Raw genomic sequence first — 23700 nt, forward strand, 5'->3', positions numbered from 1 at the left:
TTAGTTTGATCTACATCTGTTTCATATATGTTATAACCTACCCCAAGAGGGACCTTGTGCAAAGAGCATAGGTTCTTTTGAGTCGAAATCCTGAGGTTTCATCTCAGCCCATTCTCTTACTAACAATGTAACAGGGACTCCATTTGTCCTTTGGCACCATCATTTCTACACCTATGAAATACAGCTAGTGCAGCTCTGGGGAGGTGACAGGAAAGTTACCGCTCCTTTGGAGCACCCAGCTCCTGAAGCGGCACTTTTCAAACATCTTTCTAGGTGACCTGTTATGAGGATGTGGGAAAGACGCTTCCCTGTGGAAGCAAGCCCACAAGATACAACAAAAAATGGTCACACTGTAAAATCTCCTTATGAGTTCACTCTTCTACAAACACAACTTGGTAAGATCCCTTCTGGCTTGAGCTAAGTTTGAAAGTCGTTTTGTTTTGTTTTAAAATAAAATGGATGGGTTTGGGCGTATTTGCCCTGTTCAGAGATCCATAAGCTCTGCAGCAGAAATAAACGATGATAAACTATAAAGATAGTAACACATACCAACCTGAAAGCCCATGTGCTCTATCTCTGCAAAACCACCGCAACTACAGTAACACAACCACATTCAAACACTGCTACAAACCTCACCAGCACAAACATGCTTATAATGGGACCAGTTACATTTGACAGGGATATTTTACATTTTAGAAAAGAGTTACATTTATCCACTAAATCCAAAATAGTCTCAAAGGGTTTTATAAACAACTCTCTGGAAAGGGAGAGAAAAAGTCCTGAAGTTTCACACAACTCACTAGAGTAATGGTACACAGAAAATAGCTTCTTTACTGAACTACATGCCGAAAGAGGTTGCCCTCTGATCACAAATTTCATCTGTGCAGCTTGCTACTTGAAAAGCTGATATCATTTAAGTTACGACTTCAAAAAACAAACAAAACCCTCAAAATCCAGGAAAAGGGAATTCACAGAAACAGCTACTCACAAGGCAAGTCAAATAATAGCTCTTACCCAGACCTGTCCACTTTGATTATCATCAGCCAACCAGAATGATTATGTTCAATAAAACTACATTTTTCTGTATTTTATAGTAAAAATGGTCAGCTGATTATCCCAAATGTTACTTACTGCTAATACATTTAACTTACTAGAATATTTTACTCAAAAAAGTGTAAATAATACTAACTCAAATACATTGCTATTATATGTCATGTTTTAAGGCAGATTTTATGTAAACATAACTCACAGAACCTTTAGTTATCAAGAATTATAAGCATCTCAAAACCATATTATGAGATACTCAAAAAAGCTGGTTTTCGATTGTGCCATTACCTATTTAAGAGTGAAATACTGAGTTAAAGCAATGTTAGTGGTCAAAGAATCATTAAGCAATCCTTGATCATAACTTTCACAGTGGGTGGTCTGTAAAATGATCAAGAATAATACGCTGCATTCCATAGCCACAGAGGTCAGCTTCTGCATACAAATCTTTGCAGGAAGAAAAAGGCCTTCAGAAAAGTGGGCCATTCATCTGAACCAAGTTCAGAGAATTTCCAGCATGGTGAAAAGATATGTTATGCAAGCACATAGATGTATTCAGTGGGGGTAGACGGAACCAGCTACATGGCGACTACAAAGGAGCCCTCCCATGGTTCATGAATAAGTCGAGGAAATGATCAGAAAAAAAGAGAGAGAGATGTTTAGACAGATGGCCCACTTAAAATGCCTGAGACAGGGCATAAGCAATTTTAATGAAACTTTAGATCTAGCATACGAATTGTTTCTTATTTCCTCCAGGAAAAAAAAATCTAAAGACGACAAAAATTCAGCAATTTGCTGAAAAACTCACTTTTAGCAAGTTGGGATGGAAGAAGAATTTACAAATACAAGTTTTATTAGTTCAATAAATTCATATAAAATTCTTCACAGAGCCATCAGCTATCAAAATGAATATAAAAAAGCATGGAATGAACAGATTAAAAGAATTTTAAACAGAAGTCTACTGCCAAAGCAAACAAAAATCTAAGCCTTATTATGTGAGAACTTACAACACTCCAACATTAAAGTTCATCACTGCAGAAGAAAGATAAAAGCAGCATTTTCAGAGAACCTCTTCAAAGCTAGAAATTGTCATAGTAGAGGAACAGACTCCTGCTTATATGCAATTTAAAATGTGTACATTCAAATAGAGGAGGCTGTGTAGAAGAGGGTATATCACAAAATACTGCCTAGAAAGGGTTACGGAACAACCCCCAAGTTTGATATCAAATTTGATACAAATAATAACACAAAAGACACCTGAATCTGAAAACAAATACTGTTACTTATAATCTTACAGATTTTAATATTATGCAATCCCTATTTCTTCTGCCACCAATAATGGCTTCAGGTTCTCAATTTAAATGCTGGGCATGACTAGTCGGGAAAGGCGATGGAGTTAAACCACCTCCCCTGCAAGCCCTGGGCTTGGACTGACCACCAACCCCAAATACCATGTGACCTTCCAAGTTATTCATCCTTCTTGTGTCTCCTTCCTGATCAGTGAGGCCAAGATAGTAAGAACACTTTATCACATGTTCATTAAAGAAGATAAAAGGTGTAAAATGCTCACATTAGTGCATGGCACAGGATGCTAAGTAAGAGTTATTATCATCAATTGTTATCAAAATTTGGTACATCTGAAATCCTCCTCTATTATTTCAACCTGCTATTATTAAAAATATATATATTAATATATAATTTATATACAGTGAAATTCAAAATGGAAGATTCCATCATTATCCTTCCAGGCAACCTGCCCCCTTTCCCCAGTAGTTCAACTGTAGATTAGACTAAAGCTTCACATAAACAGACACCAAAAACAGGCGCTCTTATGTGTGGATTTTCCTTGCCCAATGGAATGTTTTTGAGGTTTACAACATTGAACAGTTCATTCTTTCTTTATTGCCGAGTAGTACTCTATTGTACAAGCATACCAAAATTCGTTCATCTTTCTGCTGATGCACACTTGGGTTGTTTCCAGTTTGGGGCGCTTAGGAACAAAGCTGCTATAAACATTCTTTGTATGAGCCTTTTTTGAAGACAGATGTTTTGATTTCTTGTGGGTAGAAACTCTAAGAGTGGAAATATGAGGGCAAACATATGTTTAATTTTATAAAAATTGCAACCCTGTTTTACAAGGTATTAAAACATATCTATACCACCCCCAGGAATGAAGTTTGCTCCATAACCTTGCCACCATTTCGTGTGGGGTTTCTACTTCTAGCCAGGCTAGTAGCTGAGAATATACTCATTACAGTTTAATGTGCATTTCCCTTACAACAGATAACATTGGGCACCTCAATATTAGTCTTATTAGTCACTTGTATTCAAAACTTTGCCCATTTTTTTTTATTAAGATGTTGGTCTTACTGATTTGTGGGAGTTCTTTATTTTTTAGAAAGCCTCCATCAGATTTGTGTGTTGTGAATATTTTCTCCCCCTCTATGGTTTATAAATGTTCTTAAAAATGTCTTAGCTTCAGCAATTTTTTTTAAATTAATGGACTTAATTTTTTTTTTTTTTTTTTAGAGCAGTTGTAGGTTTTCAGGAAAATTGAACAGGAAGTAGAGTTCCTATATATACCCTCACTCACCCAACCCTGGATACAGCCCTATTATTAACATTCCACATTGCTGTGGTACATCTGTTAAAACTGATGAGCCAATGTCGATCCATTAGTGCTAAGTCCACAGTTTACATTAGGATTCACTCTCTGGGCTAACCGTTCTACAGGTTTGAACAAATGTGTCATGACATGTCTCCACCATTAAGATCGCATATAGAATAGTCTCCCCTTAAAAATTCCCTGTGCTCGACCTATTTAACCCTTCCTCCATCCCCCCGGATCACTGGTACCACTGATCTTTACTGTCTCCAACATTTTGCCTTTTCCAGAATGTTGTATAGCCAGAATGTAACCTTTTCAGACTGGCTTCTCTCACTTAGCATTATGAATTTAAGGTTTCTCCATGTCTTTTTGTGGCTTGATGGCTAATACCTTTTCATTGCTGAATGAAAGTCCATTGCCTGGATGTACCACAGTTTCCTTATCCATTCACCTAACTGAAAGAGACATCTTGGTTACTTCTCAGTTTTGGCAATGATGAGTGAAGCTGCTATAAACATTCACATGCAGCTTTTAGTGCAGACACATTTTCAGTTCATTTGGATAAATACCAAGGAGTACAACTACCAGATCATATGGTAAAAGGATGTTTAGTTTTGTAAAAAACTGCTAAACTGTATTCCAAAACGGCTGTACCATTTGCATTCCCATTAGCAATGAATCAGGGTTCCCGTTGTTCCACAATCTCACAAGCATTTGGTATCGTCAGTGTTTAGGATTTTAATCTAATAAACACATTTCTCTGCTGTTTAATGGAAATTTTTAATAGTAATAAAAACATACAAAATTTCCCTTTTATGTTCAGTGCTTTTATGTTCTTGCTAAGAAGTGTTTTGACTATAGCAAGGCCTAGAAGAAATATTCATATTTTCCTTTAGAGGTTTTATATGTAGACCTGTGATTCATCTTTTTCTTGTGTGATGGGCAAGAGAAAGAGGTACATTCAACTAGTTGTTTCAAGAAAATCTGTAGACCAAGTTCTGCAGCTTTGTCCAGCAGTAAGACAATATTAGCTATTTTGGATCCCTTTGCATTTTCATACAAATTTCAAAATCAACAGGCAATTTCTCCTCCATCCTCTCCAAAGCAACCCTAATGGGGTTATGTTTGGGCTTGCACTGAATCTCTTCACTCATGGAGAGAGAGCTGACGCCTTAACAGTATTTTATCCTATCTATGAAAATAATAGCTCTCATCTATTTTGCATTTTGAATTTCTCTCAGCAAAGGTGGCAGTCTTGAATCTCTTTTAATTATACCTATTTTTATTTTAGTTTTATTAGTTGTATCACAGATTTCTTAGAGTCTTCTTAAGTAACCTATTAAGTTGACCAGGAAAGCTTCCTTTCCCCAATCCTTATGCTTCATTACTTTTCTAAACCTTAGTACTCTGACAAGTGACAGTCTAGAATTTAATTTGTTATTAACGTATTTGCCTTAGTTTTTCATGCTGTATTACAACTGCTAATAGTCCTTTTTTTCACTGTTGCTAGTTTATCGGAACACAATTTATATTTGATTGACTTTCTATCTGGCAACTCTGCTAAATTTATTCCAGTCATTGTTTCATAGATTCCTTAAGGGTTTCTATGCAAACACAATTCCTCTGTGAAGAGGAATGACTTTACTCCTCCGTTTCTGATCTCCATGACTTTTTTATTTCCTATTGTACTGGCCAAAATCTCTAGTATAATGTTGAATAAAAGTGACAAATACAACTCTGTCCTGTTTCCAATCTACAGGAGATAACTCAATATTTTTCAGATATGTTTTTCCCATTTTCTGTCTTCTTTTTCTTCTGTATCTCCAAATAGATGTAAGTTAGGCTTCCTAATCCTATCGACTTACATCACTGAGACTTGCAAAATAAATACCTTTTCTCTTCAGACTGTATAGTCTCTATTCTTCTAAGTTTACCAACTCTTCCCTCCGCCAGCATCGATATGCTTTTCAGCCTTGCCTGTAAGTTTTCCATTGCAGAGATCGTACCATTTTAAATCTAGAATTTCTAGTTGGTAATTTGTTAGTTTCCAGATCTATGCTTACATGCCCTGTCAACTCTCTCATTTTGATCTTTAATACTTGACAATAATTTTAATAACTGTGAAGTCTCATCCATGATCCACATCTTAATAGTCTTATAGCTGATTTCTACAGGCTGCTTTTCCATTAGACCATGGGTCAACTTTAATTCTTGAACTGAATATCAAGTGAACTGTTTTTTGTATCCCGGATTGTAGAAATGTTGTAGAGACTGTATTTTTCTGTTATCATCTCGTGAAAAGTACTGATTTTCATTACAGTAGGCAGTTAAATTACTGGCTGATCACTCTGAAGTTATGAAGACTCACCTTTGTGCAGTGCTAGGATGTCTATTTGGTTTTGCTCTTAGGGAATTAAAAGTCCAAATCCAGAAGTCATTAAAAGTCCTTATTCCGGAAACATAGTGTTTCTCCTAAGACATGGCTCCTCTGGGGGTTTTCATGGAAAACTCAAGGCATTTACAAGCCCCTCAAATTTGGTGAGGCTCAAGCTCTGAACAGTACCATCTCCTTGGCGGGCAGCAACTGAAATTTCAGCTCAGTTCATTCAGCAGTCTAGCAGGATTTATAGGCTGGGATTACTGAACTCTTTATGCATGCATATTTCATGAATTAACCATCTATTTAAGGGAAGCTAAATTCAGATATGGAAATCCTCACTCTGTTGCTCTCTTTTTGCCATGATATCCCTGATCAATTTTCAGCAGTTCTTACAATTCTGAGCATCATTCTCCAAGACCTCAAGTCAATAAGATTGTGGTTAACTCCTGAGTTCCAGTCGTGCTCGGATACATGCGTGCAATGGTGAGCGCCATACACGTGTGCAGTTCATCCAGTGTGGCTTCCTTCTACAAATGCTCAAAGTCCATTTGAATTCTGACTAGTTTCAGTTGTTGTCCAGAGCCTTCAAATAGTTATAGATTTTCTCCAGAGCATATAACTGTTATTTGGAGGACGGTTAGTTGGAAATAAGTAAGCTACACCACCATTACAGAAACTAGAAATTCTCCATGCTGATTTAACTTTGTATCACTCACATTCAAAGGCAAAGGAGGAAATAAAGAATAGAAGAATACTGGATCACATATATGTACCACTTCTACATCCAGGTAGTAGGCCAGAAACACCTGACATCTATACTTGTAAAGTAACTAAATTGAGAGCAGTCATATAACATTTTATGAGAAGAAATAATCTTAAAGAAGACTCTATTATGCTAGAAGATACGTCATCTCATTTTAATTCCTAAAATTTAAACTTCTATTATACCAGTAGGAAAATAAGTTCTTGAATATAAAATACATTAAGTTTTAAAAATGTTAAGCAGCTTTACTGCCATAAAATTTCACACACCATAAACTTAACCCATCTAAACTTCATAACTCATTAGTGCTTAATATATTCAGGGTTGTGTACCGATCACCCCAGGCAATTTTAAAACATTTTCATAACCCCAAAAAGGAAAATTTGGACCCTTTGGCAGTCACTCCATGTTCCCCTCCCCCAACCTCCACAGCCCTACTCCACTACTAATGTACCTTCTATTTCTATAGCCTTGCTTATTTATTTCGTGTAAGTGGAACGAAAGAATTTGTGGCCTATTATGATGCCGTCCTTCATTTAGCATAGTGTTTTCAAACTTCATCCTGCTGTAGGAAGTGTCAATACCTTATTTTTTATCACTGAATAATATTCCATTCTATAAACACACATTTTAAGATATATCCATCATTTCGTGAACATTAGGGTTGTTTCTGTTCGCTCATACATAAAAATGTCAGTATGAACATTTATATGCAACATTTGTGTGGACGTAAGACTTCATTTTCCTTGAGTATAACCCTGGAAGGAGAATAGCTGGGTCATGAGGTAACGTCATACATTTTGAGAAACTGCCAGATTATTTCCAGGTTTGCACCATTTTACTCAAATTTCTAAAAGGAATGTATAAGGGTTCCAATGTCTCCACATCCTCACCAACACTTTGATACTGTCCACCTTTTTTATTACAGCCACCCTAGTGGGCATAAAGTGGTAGCTCACGCTGGTTTGGAGCTGCATTTTCTTGAGAACTAATAATGCTAAGCCTCTTTTCATGGGCTTGTTGGTCATTTGTATATCATCTGTGGAAAAATTTCTATTCATGTCCTTCGCCCTTTTTTTAATTAGGCTGTGTTATCGAGTTTTAAGAGTTCTTTACATATTCTAGACAAAAGTCTCCGAACAACAAATAGATGATTTGCAAGTATTTTCTCCTATTCTGTAGATTGTCTTTTCACTTTCTTAATGGTGCCCTTTAAAGCACATAAGTTTTTTTCCTTTTGTTTCTTGTGTCTTTGACAGCTTACATAAGAAATCATCAGCTAACCAAAAGTTAACAAAGCTCTTACTTTTTAGGACTGTGATTTTTTTTCTTTTTAGGTTCATTTTTGTGTATGATGTAGGTAGGGGACCAACTTCGATCTTTTGCATGAAGATATCCAGTTGCCCCAGCAGCATTTGAAAAGATTATATATAAATACTCTAAACTGTCTTCTTACACTTGTTTAAATCAACTGATCACAGTTTAACTATGTTTGGGCCCTCCATTCTATGCCACTGATCAGCACATCTATCCTTATGCTAGAACAACACTGTCTTGATCACTGTAGCTTTGTAACAAGTTGTGTAATCGGGAAATAGAAGTTTCCCGGTTTTGTTCTTTTCCAAGACTATTTTTGGCTATGCTGAGTCCCTTGCACTTTCATACAAATTTTATAATCAGATGATCTGCAAAAAACACCACTGAGATTGTGAGAGGGACTGCACAAAATTTATACATCATGTTGGTAAGTACTACCATCTTAGGTCTTCTGATCCATGAATGTGAGAAGGTTATTCATTTTAGTTGTCTTTAATTTATATCAATAATTGTTCTGTGGTTTTCGGCCCACAAGTCTTATACTTCTATTTTTAAAAAAATTAAGCTTAAGTATTATTTTCTTTTTGGTGCTATCGTAAATAAAATCATTTTAATTGCCTTTTCAGTTTGTACACCAGTACCATATAAAAATAAGTATCATACCATATAAGTACCATATAAAAAAAGTATCATTTTTGTATCTTGCAATCTTACAAAAATCATTAGTTGTAATAGATTTTTGTGAATTCCTGAGGTTCTCATCTATCGACCACCTAAGAGTCACACTGTAAGAAGCAACCATCTCTCCACTTCCTCTCTGCCACCTGCTAGTCAGCTGCAAAGCAGCAACCATAGACGAACATATCTCCATCCATGTTGGCTAGGCTGGTGTCCAGATGGGCAAAGCCTGCTGGGAATTCTATTGCCTAGAACACAACATTCAGCCTGATGGCCAGATGCCAAATGACAAGACCACTGAAGGAGGAGATGACTCCTTCAACACCTTCTTCAGTGAGACGGGTGCTTGCAAGCAAGCACCCGGAGCAGTTTTTGTAGGCCTGGAAACCACAATCACTGATGAAGTTTGCACTGGTACCTACCTCCAACTCTTCCACCGTGAGCTGCTCATCACAGTCAAGGAAGATGCTGCCAATAACTATGCCAGAAGGCACTACACCATTGGCAAGGAGATCACTGACCCTGTCTTTGACCAAATTCAGAAACTGGCTGGCCAGTGCACAGGTCTTCAAGGCCTCCTGGTTTTCCACAGCTTTGGAGGGGGAACTGGTTCTGGTTCACCTCCCTTCCGATGGAACATCTCTCTGTCGATTATGGCAAGAAGTCCAAGCTGGAATTCTCCATTTACCCAGCCGCCCTCACCCCTCACCTGGGTTTCCACAGCTGTAGTTGAGCTCTACAACACCATCCTCATTACCCACACTGCCCTGGAGCACTCTGATTGTGTCTTCATGGTAGACAACAAGCCCATCTATGACATGTCACAGAAACCTCAATATTGAATGGCCAACCTACACTCACCTAAATATGTTAATAGCTCAAATTGTGTCCTCCATCACTACATCCCTCAAAGTTGGTGGAGCCCTGAATGTTGATCTGAAAGAATTCCAGACCAGTCTGGTACCCTATCCCTGGATCCAATTCCCTTTAGTCACATATGCCCCATTATCTCTGCTGAGAAAGCCTATCATGAACAGCTTTCTCTGTAGCAGAAATCACCAATGTATGCTTTGAGCCAGCCAACCAGACAGTGAAATGTGACCCTCGCCATGGTAAATACAGGACCTACTGCCTGTGGTACTGTGGAACACGGTTCCCAAAGATGTCGATGCTGCCCTTGCCACCATCAAGACCAAGCATACCATCCAGTGTGTTAACCTATGCCCCACTGGCTTCAAAGTGGGCATTAATCACCAGCCTTTCACTGTGGTACCTGGTGGAGACCTGGCCAAAGTACAGCAAGCTGTGTGCATGTTGAGCAACACCACAGCCATTGCTGAGGCCTGAGCTCGCCTGAACCACAAATTTGACCTGATATATACCAACCATGCCTTTGTTCACTGGTATGTGGGTGAGGGCATGGAGGAAGGAGAGTTATCAGAGGCCCGTAAGGACATGGCTGCCCTTGAGAAAGATTATGAGGAGGATGGTGTGGATTCTGTTGAAGGAGAGAGTGAAGGAGGAGGAAAGGAATAATAAACTTAAAAATGTCAAAAAGGTGCTGCTTTAACAGGGAAGTCCATTCTATTTTGAACATTGAGAAGTTGTGCTCTGATCAGTTTGTTTGTAGTAGTGTCTACTTTCACATACAATTACTGACCTATGTTTTAAAACACAAGGCTTTGTTATAGACCCAAGCTGTCCATTTCTGATGTGGTTAAATAAAGTATTCCCTGTCTTCAATGGAAAAAAAAAAAAAAAAAAAGATCTTTTTGTAAATTTCTTAAGACTTCCTACATACAAGATCATGTCATTTGGAAATATAGTTTTGCTTCTTCCCCATCTTAACGCTTTTTATTTTTCTTGCCAAACTGGCCTAGGAACTTCAGTACAATGCGGGAAAAAAATTAACAGACATCCTTATCTTACTCCTGATCTTAGGGAGAAAACATTCAGTCATGTCCCATTAAATATAATGCTAGCTGTAGGTTTTTCAGAAATGGCCTTTATCAGGATGAGGAAGTTCCCTTCTATTCCTAATCAGTTGAGTGGTTTTTATCATGAAAGGCTGATGGATTTTGTCAAATGTTTTTTTTTCTCTGCATTTGAGATAATCCTGTGATTTCTGTCCTTTATTAATATGGTTTATTACACTGATTGATTTTTGGATGTTAAGCCAACTATGTATTCCTAAGACAAATCTCACCTGGTTACAGTGTATAATCATTTTATATATTCCTGGGTTTCGTTTGTTTGTATTTTATGAGGGATGGTTGCATTAACATTTATGAGGGATTTTGGTGTCTAGTTTCCTCTTCTCATAACATCTTTGTCTGATTTTAATGTCATGGTAATAATGCTGTCATAGAATGAGTTGCAAATTTTTCCCTTTTCTATTTTTGGGACAGTTTGTGAGGAATTGGTATTAATTCCCTTCTAAATACTTCACTGAATTCACCAGTGAGGCTTTCTAGTCCCAGGTTCTTCTTTCTGGTAAGTTTTGTGATGACTGATTCAGTCTCTTTCAGGTCTATGCAGATTTTCTATTTCCTCCTGATTCTGTGCCCGTAGCTTACATCTTTCCAGAAATTTCTCCATTTTCTAAATTACCTCATTTGTTGGCATACAACTGTTCAGGTTATTCCCTTATAATCTTTTCAATTTCAGTAAGGTCCATACGCATACCTCCTCTTTCATTACCAATTTTAACAACAGGAGTCTTTTTCTCTTGGGCAGTCTACCTAAAGGTTTGCATTTCTGTTGATCTGCCCAAGAACCAAACTCTGCTTTTACTAATTTCCTTTATTGTTTTTCTATTCTCTATTTCATTTATTTCCATTCTAATTTTTAGTATTTCCTTCCCTCTGCTTGCTTTGGGTTTAGTCTGCTCTTTCCTAGTGGAAGATAAGGTGACTGGTATCTTTCTTCTTTTTTAAAATATGTGTTTATAGCTCTAAATTTCCTTCTAAACACTACTTTCATCATGTCCCATAAGTTTTTGAATACTGTGTTTTTATTTTCATTCACTTCAAAGTACTTTCTAATTTCTCATGTAATTTCTCCTTTAACCCACCAGTTATTTAGGTTAATTTCCACATATTTGTGAATTTCCCAAAGTTGCATATTGTGCTGCTATTGCGTGGACTGATCTATAGATAATGTATTGGATCTATTTGGTTTATAGTGTTTTTCAAGTCTTCTACTTCCTTGTTGATCTTGTCCAATCATTCTATATCCATTACTGAAACTGGGGTACAACAGTCTACAACAATTGTGTTATTTGGTACATCAATTAGTTCATCACTTTTATAGCTTTCTGATGGACACTTCTATCAAAAAATCTCCTTCTTGTCTCCAATAACAATTTTTGTCTTAAAATTATTTTGTCTGGGGGCACCTGGGTGGCTCGGTCGGTTGGGTGTCTGCCTTCAGCTCAGGTCATGATCCTGGGGTCCTGGGATAGAGCCCTTCATTGGGCTCCCTGGTCAGCAGGGGGCCTGCTTCTCCCTCTCCCTCTGCCTGCTGCTCCCCTTCTGTGCTCTGTCAAATGAATAAAATCTTTTAAAAAATTATTTTGTCTGAAATTAGCATTAGTAATAACAAAATTAGTATTACAAATATTTGTCTGATAACCCTATCCTCTTAAAGTATATTATAGAAAGCATTCAGTTTTATCTTGTTTTGTATCTTGCCATTTGCAATGACATAGACGGCACTAGAGAGTATAATGCTAAGTGAAATAAGTCAGAAAAGACAAATACCATATGATTTCACTCATATGTGGAATTTAAGAAACAAATGAGCGAGGGGAAAAAACAGAGACAAACCAAGAAACAGACTCTTAACTATAGAGAACTGATGGTTACCAGAAGGGAGGGAATGGGGGACTGGGAATTAAAGAGTACACTTATCACAATGAAAACTAAATAAATGGCTGGAAAATTTTTAAAATAATAATAAGGCATGCCTATTGTAGAAAGTATATAGTTTGATCTTGTTTTTTTATCCATTCTGCCAATATCTGCCCTTGATTGGCATGCTTAATCCATTTACATTTAATATACTCAAGTAGGATTTATGTTCCTTATTTTGATTTTTGCTTTTTAAATGTCATGTCTTTCTTGTTCATCAATTCCTCCATTACTGCCTTCTTCTGTTTAAACAGATATTTTTCTAGTGTACCATTTTAATTCCCTTGATGTTTCATTTACTTTTTTTTTTAAGATTGTTATTTATTTGACAGTAAGAGAGAGAAAAAGAGAGAGAGGGAGAGCACAAGCAGGGAGAGTGGAAGAGGGAGAAGCAGGCTGCCCACTGAGCAGGAAGCCCAATGTAAGGCTCAATCCCAGGACTCCGGGATCACGACGTGAACCCAAGGCAGATGCTTAACCAACTGAGCCACCCAGGCGCCCCTCATTTACTACTTTTAAAAGCTATTTTCTTAGTGGTTACCCTGGGGATTATAATTAGCACCTTACATTTGAACACATAGTTTAGATGTTAACTCAACCACAGTATCATACGGAAAATCTGCTCCAATGTATCTTGTTTCCTCCACCTTCATCTGTCCTATTGTCATACAAATTTCATCTGTATATATTATACACCTATCAGCTTAGAATTACAACTATTGCATTATGCAGTTATCTTTTCAGAAGAAAAAAGACGTACAAAGTATTTCCACAGTCTTTTATATTCACTGATGTAGTACTCTTTAACCACTTTATTACTTCATGTGTATTTAAGTTTCTGTTTAGTGTCCTTTCATTTCACCCTGAAGAACTTCATTTCATATTTCTTGTTGAGTAGGTTTGCTAGCAATGGATTCCTCTTGGGTGTTGTTTACCTGAGAATGTCTTAATGTCTCCTTCATTTCTAAAGGATAGTTTTGCTGGATATAGAATTCTTTGGTGACATTCTCTTTTCATTTTTTTCTTCAGCACTTTATATATACCATCCTGTTCTCTTCAGAGCTCCATGGTTTCTGATGGATGTTAACGCCTAATCTTATTGAGAATCCCCCTTTCACAGGATGAGTCATTTTTCTCTTGCTGCTTTTAATATTGTTTGGTTTTTGACAGTTTGACAATGATATGTATAGATATAGGTCTTTTTGGGCTTCTCCTAGTTTACCAAGTTTCTTGAACACAGATTGTTTTTCATGAAATCTGGGATGTTTTTTGCCCCCTTTTTTTTTTTTTAAGTACGCTCTATACCCAAAGTGGAGCTCAAACTCATGACCCTGAGATCAAGAATCGTTTGCTCTACCTACTGAGCCAGGCAGGTGCCCCCAGCTATGATATCTTTAAAATATTCCTTCCATCCCCTTATCTTTTTTCTCCTCTCCTGGAACTCAGCATGTATGTTGGTACATGTGATGCTGTCCCATGCGTCTCTGAAGCTCTATTCATTTTTCTTTCTATTCCTCACATTAGATCTCAATTAACGGTATTTTCAAATTGCTGATGGTTTCTTTTGCCAGCTCGAACCTATTACTGAGTCCTCTCTAGTGCACTTTTTCATTGTAGGGATTGTATTTTCATCTCTAGAATTTTTATCAATATTTTCTATTTAGCGAGACACAGTTGCCATTCTGTTCTTTAATTCTTTATGTCTTGTTTCCTTTAGTCCTTTGAACATATTTTTAACAGGTTATTTAAGGTTACTGCATAATAAAGCACAACATTTGGCTCCCTCCTGGACAGTTTCTATTAATTTTTTAACCTACAAAAGGAACATACTTCCATATTTCTTTGCATGTCTTGTAACATTTTAATGAAAACTGGACAGTGAGATAATGCGGCTAACCTGCAAATGAGATTCCTTTCCCTCAGCAGGACAAGCTGAACTTCTCCTCTAGCAGTCTTCAGAATCGATAATTTTCTGTTTAATGTCTGCCTATCCCATTCAATTTTAAGCTTCCTAAAGGACAGGAATTGTTATTACACTAAGCCCAAGCAACTTATCACAAGGAGTGCTATTTGCTACTTTTGGAATAATAACTCTAATTCTGAAGGTAAAAAGTTATTATCATTAAAATATATATTCAGGAATTTATTCTACCAAAAGAAAGTGACCTTTGTGAGGCAGAAGGTCAGGACAATGGTCATCTAGACCAATGTTACCTAGATTCAGGGCCATTCATTACACATGAGCACTCAAGGTATGAAATTAGTCTGACACACTGTAAGAGGCCAAAAATTCCAGAGTTCTAAATCATAAGTTTTTTTTTTTTTAAGTAAAATAAAAAGATAGTTTAAAAGAAAAAACTGGGCACTTTAGTGATTATATAAGGGAATATTAGGAAACTTAGAGACACTATGTTAATATTTTTTTAAATTAACAGTGCTTTCAAACAACATGGATTACCTTTCAAACAACATTGATTACTAATGTCTGCTCTTTTCTTACACATTTCTTTGTATTTCTTAGAATATTCCAAATTTCATAAAATTTACAGAACAAATTTCACGGAAACTGTTATTTTGAATAAAGATGGAAAGTAGCTCTATAAAGAGAAACTCAAGTCTATTCAATTAAAAGAATCAAACATTCATTTTCACTTTACTATCATTATTATTAGATTATTTCTTTTAAAGAAATAGTAGTACAGGCATACCTCATTTTACTGTGCCCTGCTTTATTACACTTCACAGATACTGCATTTCTTTTTTTTTTTTTTTAAACAAACTGAAGGTTTGTGTAGCAACCCTGCTTCAAGCAAGTCTATCAACACCACTTTTTCATTTGTTCACTTTGGGTCTCTGTCGCATTTTGGTAATTATCGTGATAATTTAAACTTTTTCATTATTATATTTGTTATAGTGATTGTGGTCAGTGATTATACAGCTCGTTGAAAGCTCAGATGATGGTGAGCATTTATCTGACAATAAAGTAATTTAAAGTAAGGTGTGTACATGGTTTCTTTAGACACAATGCTTTGCACACTTGACAGACTACAGTATATTGTAAACATAACTTTTATTTGTGCTGGGAAGCCAAAAAATTTGACCGGCTTTACTGTAAGATTTACTTTATTGTGGTAGTCTAGAACCAAACTCACAGTATCTCTGAGGTGTGCCTGTACTCAAGAAAATGTATAAATAGCTGTTAATGAACACAATGCCCAAATCAATCTCCTGGAAGAAACTTTTAATAAATTATTATAGTATATATATTTAAGGACACACACAAATAGAGAAAAGAGCATTATACTGAAAAATTAAGTCTTATCTTCAAAACATGTATTTTTCTATTTGCACCAATTCCATTGCCCTTTTAAATGTTTACTTCTCTGACAAATCTCTCTAAATCTCCTTTAAATCCTCTTTTGAAACAAGGCTAAATATAAATATATACAAATATTCCTCCATTACCTAGAGAAAATTGCCTTAAACAGATCGGCTAACTTGGATTTCTAGTAATAATCTTTGAATTATGTAAATTAATCATTTGACATTTTACTATGAATGTAGCGATGGTGTTTATTTAGTTTCAATTCAAAAATCAAGGATTTTATTATCCCATAAAACATATCCAGAGTTCAAAGTATTTAAGGGGGGTTAAACAAAATGCAAACATTTAATGCAACATTAAGCATGTGAAATAAAAACTTGATTGCCTAAAGAAAGCATGCTAGGCTGTTACCCTGGTGACAGGTTAAAAAAGGGATTGTGAGCTGAATAGCTGTATGATATGAAATTAAAATGTTTCACATTGAACAATCCAAAATGAATTGGGAAAGGTTAGAGTAGAGGAGAGAGAAATCAATTCTCCAATGGCAGTGGTGAATGGAAAAGAAGTATGAATAGGATTTGCCAGTGGGGTGCAACAGCTGCCAAATATCCTGCAGCCAAAGAATTACAATAATACTGATGAAGTGTGCAAGAGCTTTTGGAATCATTGCGGGGAACAGAGAAATTCTCCTACAATAATGAGGCTATTCTGTCTTCCGTTCAGCTGTTAGAGTGGAATCAAAGAAAAAAGTATTTTTAAATGTAATATTTCAAAAAAATGTATAAATAAGACATCTTAGCCAGTTAGTATTATGTGCTTAACCTCACATAGATTTCTAAATCATCCAGGACGTACTCATACTAAGTAACTAAAAATAGCATAACAGAGATAGTAAAAAGTAAGCAAGCTTAAAGGCTGATGACTGAATTAACATTTTCTCCTTTTGCTGCTTTTAGGAGGCTTATTTGCTCAAATGAAAGTAGGTACTTCCAAAGGCATACTATGGCTACGTCTGTCTGTGAACATACACCCAAAGTACTGTTGTTTTAATTATATAGTCAGTTAGGAGAACTTCATTGTCATAACAAAGCAGCTTACCCGAGGGCATATGTGGAACAGGTTATGATATAAAGTTGTACTTTATTGTCATAGATGGTATAAGTGTGTTAACAATTTGATATGTCCTTTTAAATTCAGAGACATTTAAGTAAAAGAACCAACTGCAACTGTACAACAGTACTTGCTTCTCCTTGGCAACTATTTTCACATGGCTGCTTTATTCTGTTTCTTTCCCCAGCTATCTTTCAATGCTTACGATATTTTAAAACCTCAAACCTTTATCATCTGAGAACTTAATAATGGGTGAGTGAATTATAAATCTACAACCAGGAAAGGAAGGAAGAAAAATAAAACAGATAATTGCATGTGTCAGGTAAAAATCACTAAAAAATTGATTCTCTATTTTATCAGGAAGCCAGAGGAGGAAAGAAAATACAATATGAGTATGATTCAAGTGAATGTAACTTTCCATTACGCTACTCTGGCTAACAGTGAAACCCAGGGCAGGCTCTGCAATGTTCCTGATACATTCTACCGAGGACCAGCTCCCAGGGGTGGTGATACACTGCCTCCACACACCCAGAGTAATCTCCCCAAAAGCAAACACTACATGTTTTAAAACCTTTCAGGCTAAAGTCTTTTCCTCAGTGTTACCATTGGCCACAGTGAAGGAGTTCCTTTTCCTGAGTCTTTCACCTCCGCTCAAATCTCAAGAGAGGTACTAGAGAGAGGCTTTAAGTAGAAACCAGAAAGTCAAAGGGTCTTGTATGACCTCATGCAATTCACTTAGGATCAGCAATGGGAAAAAGAAAATGTCAGGAATCATTCGATCCAACACTGCCATTTCTCAGAGGAGGAAACTGGACCCTAAAGTTAAGCATTTGTACGGAGCCTTGTGCCACCTGTATACTGGGTAGTGGTATTGGGACCCAAATCCTGAGTCTTCCCACCTCATTCAGTGCTGGTTTCAGTGCACATGCGAAGCACCGATATTTCAGTGTCAGCTGAAGAAGCCAAAAGAACCAAAGATGACAGAATTTTCCTAGCCAAAGTGACTGAATAGAGAGACTGCCATAAATAAAATAAGCCAGACAGAATTCCTGGTACACATATACAGTGTTTAAGACATGTGGGGTACACAATCTCACCCTGCACTGCAGGGACCCTAATATCACATATCCTAACTGAAATGGAATTTTCTGGATTTATCAATTTTATAAGAACAAGGTTTCCTATTCTATGTTCATTTTTTCCAAGCCACTAATGTTGTACAGTCTTTGAAAACCACTTTTTCAAAACCTCTTTAATACAGAGAAATGTTGACAACACAACATGCTTTAAAAAAAAAATCCTTTCAAGTAGAACTGCCCATTTTCTGTAAAATCAAAAGAAGACATTACAAGTACATTTATTTAAAAAAGGCAAATCCTTCTAAGAGTTGTTGGAACTTACAATCTCCAATTTTCTCTCTTCCCACTTGTTCTCGAGCCCCCTTCAATCCACCTTGAACCACCACTTCCCACACAACATTCTTGAACACTGCCCTCGTCAAGGTCCCCTACAACCTCCACATTGCTAACTTTAGTGGCCAACAGTTACTCTCAAATGTGCTGTATTTCAGTTGAACACTTCTGCCTCCTTGAACCCTTTCTGCACTTGGCTCTCCGAACTCCACCCCAGACTACTTTTCTGCCTGTCTCCTCTGCTGTTCCTTCTCAGCCTCCCTCGCTGGATCTGCCTTACCTTCCCAACCTGTTATTGCAGAGTGTCCCACAGCTCAGGCCTAGGACCTCTAGGCCTAACCAGTTTCCCAGCTTCCCCTCTCTCCTCTCTGTAGTAAAAGAAATACTTTTATAAAACCCATGGAATCAACATTCACATTGAAACACCTTAAAACAGCTTTAATATATAAAAACAGATAATACTTCCCACATCCACCTCAGTGTAGCTTACCCTTGAGGACTGACATCTAAACAGGGGTCAAGGGCTTACTCTGAGCCACAACCCCTGCCAACTTCTTACAATACACAAGCTAAGTGAATGCAAAACAGTCCTCTACTAGGGAAGAGATTCGGTCACCAGCCATTCTACCACCAAGAAAATAGGCACAACTTTCCCTAGAACTAATAATCATTACGTGACAAATTAGGCAGCCTAACAGATAATAATCATGGAATTAGGAAACATAAGTGATAAAGCTTAAGAATGGCTGGAGGACTCCTTACTTAGCTACCAGATCTAACAAAAGCAAGCAACAGGTGCAGAAATCACAGTGGGAATGGCAGAGGACAGAAGTTTAGAGAAAGCACGTGGCGTTCTCACTAGCACCTGAGAAGCCTGGGATGGCAGAGGCGGACACGGAAAGGGCCTCGCTCAGAAAAGTGAATCCTGAACTGTGAACAGCATTTGGAACTAAGGAAAACAGGCATCTTAAGCAAAACTAAATGAAAGATTACTGAAAGGGACTAAATTGTTTCCTTGACTACTTTTTCCTCTCATCATTATCTGTTAGTGCAACAAATTATTAAACCAAACCACAATGCCAACAAAATCACTTCAGCTTCAAATAACATGAAGTGATTGTTTAACACCACTTTCAAGGATTCATTTCTGTCCATAGTGTTTTGGAATAATTATCATGTACTTATGTAAAAACTTAATTGTGTTTACCAAATTTATTTACAGTCATCCTAAGAAAAATTGCTATTGTTTCTGACATTCTGACATTAACTTTGTTTTTTTTTTCCTAAAATGCACTGCTATCTTCGTACTATCCAAATACTATGGATACATATCATCAGTGTCTTTTTCCAAGTCATAAATGATGAAAGAGTAAAATCCATAGAGATACGGGGAAAATAAGATCAGCAGCCAAAACAAGCCACACAAAGGAAGGACTGCGGGCTACTGGATTTGGAAGCATAAACATTACATGAGCACACCCATGACAGAGCAACGTGCAGCCACACCTGCAGGCTGACTCTTAGACTCCATTCCCAAGCCGATCATGAAAACATGCCTCCTAAGCCAAAATGTAAAGATTCAATCACCTAACATCAGCTTTGATGTAGAGACCTTTCCAGCAAACAAGCAAAAATAACTTAGATTCACTTTCCCTAAGTAAGATTATACTCTGTCGAATAAATCAATGTATTTTGCTAGAAGTTACAGATCTCTATTGTCATGGATAGTACCTATTTCACAATAGCTGGTTTACTAAACAAATAAGTTCCACAGAAAATAAACTAACCAAAAACAAATCATTGTTATAGAGGTAAGACATGCACAATTATCTACATAACTGAACTTTTGGCCTATATACATCATTAATATAAACGTTTCCAACTTTTAAAGGATAATGAGGGGCGCCTGGGTGGCACAGTCAGTTAAGCAGAGGACTCTTGGTTTCAGCTCAGGTCGTGATCTCAGGGTCCTGAGATCAAGCCCTGTGTCAAGTCCCGAGACTGCACTCAGCAGGGAGTCTGCTTGAGATTCTCTCTCGCTCTCCCTTTGCCCCTTCTGCTCATGTACGCTCTCTAAAATAAATAAATAAATAAATAAATAAATAAATAAATAAATAAATAAATCTTTTTAAAAAAAATTTTTAAAAAGGTTAATGAATTCAACAATAATATATAGAGGAAGAGGATTCTGGAATGATGGTGAACTAGGAAGCACCAGGAATGTCTCCCCACCTAGATGACAATTACACTGGCAGGATTACCCTGATAACTAGTTTAGAATTCCACTCCAAAGGCTTACAAATTTCAGGGGGGAAAAGTGGATGGTAAGCTAAAATCAATTTTGGTCAATTTCAGCTCTCAGCCCAGTAGCAGCTACTCATCCACCCATCCCCAGGCAGTGGCAGGAAGCTGTGCATGTGTTCCTGGGGTAGTTTACACACAGCTTGTGGAAGCCAGGGTGGGCAAAAAAAGGACCCTGACCTCCAAACACTGGGGATCTGTGCTATGATAACTGATTGCTGTTCTGATCACAGAGGTACAGAAAAAAATGTGGGTAGCCATTGTTATTGCACCTCCTCCCACTGTTGTGAGCCCCATTCCCTCTGGCTGAAGGGACTTCCAGGAGATTTAAAGGTCAGGAGCCCTATTTTCCTCTTTTTTTTTTTTTTTTTTCGCTTTTTCCCCTTTCAGGAGCTAGACATTTAAGACTAAGACATTCAAAAATGGCTGCATTTATGAAGAAAATTGGAAAGTGACCACACATGCACAGGGAAATGCTCAGAAAATACCTTAGAAGACCTTACATTTATATCTCAGGCTGATCCTTAGCACAGAGACAGCCCACAACAAATAAACAGAAACAAAAAAAGAATAAACCCTAGGGAAGGAAGAGAATCTGACTTCCAGAGTTACATTATTAGATTCAAATGTCCAGTGTTCAACAACAAAAAAAATCACAAATCATATATAGAAACAGAAAAGTATGGTCTTCTCAAGGAAAAAAATTAACAGACTATGACCATGAAAAAGACTTACTGATAAATATAGTAGACAAAAACATTAAAACAACTTTCTCTTAAAGATGCTCAAAGCACTGAGGGCACCTGAGTGGCTCAGTCTGTTTAGTGTCTACCTTCGGCTCAGGTCATGATCCCAGGGTCCTGGGATCAAGGTCCATGTTGGGCTCCTTGCTCAGTGGGGAGCCTGCTTCTCCCTCTCCCTCTGCCTGCTGTTCCCCCTGCTTGTGAGCTCTATCTCTCAATCTTGCTATCTCTCTCACTCTGTCAAATAAATAAATAAAATCTCAAAAAAAAATGCTCAAAAACTAAAGAAAGATATGGAGACGGTCAAGAAAACAATATGTAAACAAAATGAAAATAATAAAGAGATTAAAAACCTAGAAGGAGGGGCGCCTGGGTGGTGGAGTCGTTAAGCATCTGCCTTTGGCTCAGGGCGTGATCCCAGCGTTCTGGGATCCAGCCCCACATCAGGCTCCTCTGCTGGGAGCCTACTTCTTCCTCTCCCACTCCCCCTGCTTGTGTTCCCTCTCTCGCTGTCTCTGTCAAATAAATAAAATCTTTAAAATAAATAAATAAGTAAATAATAAAAAAATAAAAATAAAAACCTAGAAGGAAATTAAAAAAATTCTAGAGCTGAACAGTACAATTGAAATAAAAACTCACTAGAAGGATTCAAAGGCAGATTTGAGTAGGCAGAAGAATCAGCCAACTTGAAGACAGAAAAAATTCTCAGTATAAAGAACAGAAAGTTTGAAGAAAGATGAACAGAGCCTAAGTGTCCTGTAGGATACCATAAAGCCAACCAATGTACACATCGTGGGAATCCCAGAAGGAGAGAGAGAAGAGGGTAGAGAAAATATTTGAATAATGGCTGAAAACTTCCTAAATTTGACAACAGGCATGAATATAAACATTCAAGAAGCTTGGGACACCTGGGTGGTACAGCTGGTTAAGTAGCCTAACTCTTGGTTTTGGCTCAGGTCATGATCTCAGGGTCTTGACATCAAGCCCTACATCGGGCTCTGCGCTCAGCATGGAGTCTGCTTCAGATTCTCTCTCCCTCTGCCACATCCATTCATGCTATCCCTCTCTGTCGTATGTAAAAAAAAATAAATAAACGTTAAAAAAAATTTCAGGAAGCTCAATGGACTCCAAGTCAGATGAACTCACCAACCCATAACAAGACACATTATAATCAAACTTTCAAAAGCCAAAGATAAAGAGAAAATCTTGAAAGTATCAAGAGAGAAGCAAATCATCACATGCAAGGGATTCTCAACAGATTGTCAGATTTTTTTTTTTTTTAAAGATTTTATTTATTTGACAGAGAGACAGCCAGCGAGAGAGGGAACAGAAGCGGGGGAGTGGGAGAGGAAAAAGCAGGCTCCCAGCAGAGCAGGGAGCCCGATTTGGGGCTCGATCCCAGGACCCTGGGATCAGGCCCTGAGCCAAAGGCAGATGCTTAATGACTGAGCCACCCAGGAGCCCCCAGATTGTCAGATTTTTATCAGAAATTGTGGAGGCCAGAGGCAGTAGGCTGATATATTCAAAGTGTTAAAAAGGAAAAAAAGAAACCAAAATAAACTGTCAACCAAGAATCCTAACAACAAAACTAGATTAAGACATTAAAACTGGAAATTAAGACATTCCCACCCAGATAAATGAAAGCTGGGACAGTCTGTGACCACGAGACCTGCCCTACAATGAATGGTAAAGGCAGTAGTCTTGCAAGGTTGAAATGAAAGGACACTAGATGGTACCAGGAAGCCACATGAATAAATAAGCGCCTCAGTAAAGGTAAACACATGAACAATTATAACAGCTAGTATTATTGTAACTTTGGTTTGATACTCCACATTTTGTTTTCTACATAATTTAAGAAACTAATACATTTAAAATAATATTGGTTTATGGTCTGGGGCACAAAATGTATAAAGATGTAATTCTGTGACATCAACACTTGCACCTAGGGAACCACTGATCTTCCTGTCTTTATACTTTTGCCTTTACTAGAAATTTCAAATAAAATTATAGATTATATAGTCTTCTTGAACTGGTTTCTCTTAGCATGACTTACTTTTCAGATTTTTGCATGGTGATGCATGTATCAGTACTTCTTTCTATTTTACTGC

General features: G+C 37.3%; 1 protein-coding gene and 1 pseudogene across 9 annotated transcripts in view; one reads left to right on the plus strand and one right to left on the minus strand.

Moving 5' to 3' along the window:
* PCCA (propionyl-CoA carboxylase subunit alpha) overlaps window positions 1–23700 on the minus strand; it is a 391229-nt gene that overhangs the window by 137992 nt on the left and 229537 nt on the right. The gene's annotated exons all lie outside the window — the stretch shown is intronic.
* Window positions 290–10326, plus strand: LOC123000720 (tubulin alpha-1A chain-like; annotated as a pseudogene).

This window comes from Ursus arctos, unplaced genomic scaffold, assembly GCF_023065955.2.
Source record: "Ursus arctos isolate Adak ecotype North America unplaced genomic scaffold, UrsArc2.0 scaffold_10, whole genome shotgun sequence".
Classification (NCBI taxonomy): Eukaryota; Metazoa; Chordata; class Mammalia; order Carnivora; family Ursidae; genus Ursus; species Ursus arctos.